Here is a 2,918-nt window from a genome sequence, read left to right on the forward strand (position 1 = left end):
ATGTGTTATCGTGTTTACTCTGTTTACAATATCAATTTGCCCACTATTTGGTCTTCACCGAGAAACAAACAACGCTTCGTAACCGCTCTATGGAATAGACTTTTACCATGCTTGTACCTAAGTTTCCTTAAGTGTAATTAAAAATCGCTGCATGACAAATAGATTTGTATTTTTCTACGTAGAGCATATATTGTTTTACAAAGAACGAAACTTGTTTCTACTATAACAGCTCTGCGATTCTGTAACTCACTTTTCGAACTCACACAGCGGTTTTCGCATCGGCGGTCGCTCTGAAATCAGTCGTGAAGCGGTCATTTTATGATTTGGCATTCTGATAATCAATAAACTACAAGCTCCTACCTTTTCAGAACGCCAAATCATAAAATGACCGCTTCACGACTGATTTCAGAGCGACCGCCGATGCGAAAACCGCTGTGTGAGTTCGAAAAGTGAGTTACAGAATCACAGGGCAGTATAATAATTTAATAAGTACACTCGAAGACAAGCAAACTCATTTACAATGTTAACTAAATAGTCAAAGAAGCCATAGTAGCTTGTAAAATAATGATTTAAGTATACAATAATTGTTGAACGGTTACAGAGATAAAAATATTGAAAAACTATAATCAGCGGGGAGCAACGCACTCGCTTGCAACGATTAAATCGAAAGAATAATTACAATTAAAATGGTAATATTGTTAATAAAGTATAAAGATAACAATATGTTGATGTTGCAAATATTCGCCCGCTATCTTCGTACGTTTGTAGCTAATTAACAATTATAATGTACAATTCAACTGAAATAATTAACATAAGCGAAGTATTTATTTTAGTTCTGTCATTTTATGCCGTGCTAAGAAAACACCAGCACATCGCTGATATCTTTCTTTTATCGCTGTTTTCTAGCTGTTCAAATATCTGAGGCATCTATAAATAGTCAGTGGATTCATATTCCTTTAATAAAATATAAATAGATATATTTTCTCTTTGGTCATCACTCAGAGTCTTTGGCAAATACATAGTGCTAGGGCGAACCTAGCAAGATCAAATAGCCATCGAGTGAGAGTAGGGAGCAGGCAAGTGAGATAGAGCGAATGTCGCATCACGCACAGTGCCATGGAGCGGGAGGTACAGTGAGAAAGATTGAGAGAGAGAGTAAGGGAGAGAGAGAAAAAATACACGCTATTGGTTGATGTATTCGTTTAGTGGTTACATATTAAAACTTTAGATGGCAAACGCAGATTTTTTATTTATTTATATTATCATTAGCACGTATACAGCGTGTAAACAGTGTGTATATAGATATACAAATACATGGAGTGATCATATACTGGTACATGATCATCTATTGGAGCTTTTACCTTAGTAATAATTAATTTATAAAGATGTTTCACTTCTGACAATATGTGTACTTTGTACGCACGCACTTTTTTTTATAGAAAATGGGGGCAAACTAGCCTACGGGAAGCCCATAAAGGGCAGACAGCGCTGCCCATGGACATGGACACCCATTTTAGTGGGTGCGTTACCGTCCTTTGAGAGAGAGAGACAGTACTGAATGACCTTATTACGTTTTGATAAAGACTTTTTTACATTTAAAATGTAATAAACCCTATTATATATAAATGCTTTTTTACACAGATTAGGCGTAATAAAACTATAAACGATAACGTATTTAAGACGATGTGTAATCTATGATGTGTTACAATAAATATATATTGTATACTTAGAATTTATCTTAATTATTTGTTTTGATAGAACAGTGTGTTTACTTTTCTGTTATTAACAATCGTATTCTATAAATTAGTTGATTCACTCGATTTTCCTTATTTATTTAGAATTATATTAGCTGATCTAGAAATTATCGTGATCCTTGCCTAAACAAAAAAGGTGCAAGGACGAAAGATTAAGTCAACGTACATCGTTATTTGAATATTTTAAATAGAATTTATAATTAAATTAATTCGCAAAGCTTTAGTGTCGCCCCGTAGTAATTATATCTTAAGCGCTATAATCTAACTATATTAAATTGCTGTTCGTTTGTCTCGCTAAAACTAGAGAATGACTGGACCGATTTGGCTAATTATGATTTAACAATATTTATGGAAGTTCAGGGAATTTTTAGACGTGGGGAAAACTAAATAATAGGTAAAGAAAAATACTAGAAACGCCATTTGAATTTTCCAATAAAATCTGTTTCTCGCTGGAAAAAGTTTCACGTCTTGTGCCATTTTAGAAATAAAGAATTGCAACTTGGTTGTCATCTTTATATATATAATTCTTCTGTGAGTGTGTATGTCACTGAACTTCTCTCAAACGACTGGACCGATTTTGATGAAATTTTTTGTGTGTGTTCAAGGGGATCTGGGAATGGTTCAGATTCACAAATCAGCCCGCCAGATGGCGCTGCAGTCGGTACTTTCATACTTTTCTTTACTAATTGCTTGAAATATCATGCAGGACAACGTCTGTCGGGTCCACTAGTATATTTATAGATACCTTCAGATATTTATGTTATATAGCTGTAATTAGATAAATTAAATAAATGGCGGTTAGCTGTAAATTTTGCATTAGGTTTTGGCTCAAATATACATAGGTGATCCGAAGTTCCTCTAGTTAGTTAATAAAATATCAAAATATCATGTACAAAAGTAACGTTATTATTAAAACGAATTTCAATAAACTAAAAGCAGCCATCGGTTGTAATAAGTTCGTGGCGCTACATAACTATCGGTCATTCACCTGTGCTATCAAAAACGCAATCCACATTTTACGTACGGAGAATAATGTGAGACGATTTGAGTGTTGAGTCGTAATATTAACGTTTTGGCACGTTCTCAACGACTTGGTCACAGCTTTACAGCTTCCCAGCTCGTGGAGCTTATAATAGTTACAAAAAGTAAAATGGCTTCTTTTTC

Source organism: Pieris napi, chromosome 15, assembly GCF_905475465.1.
Source record: "Pieris napi chromosome 15, ilPieNapi1.2, whole genome shotgun sequence".
NCBI lineage: Eukaryota > Metazoa > Arthropoda > Insecta > Lepidoptera > Pieridae > Pieris > Pieris napi.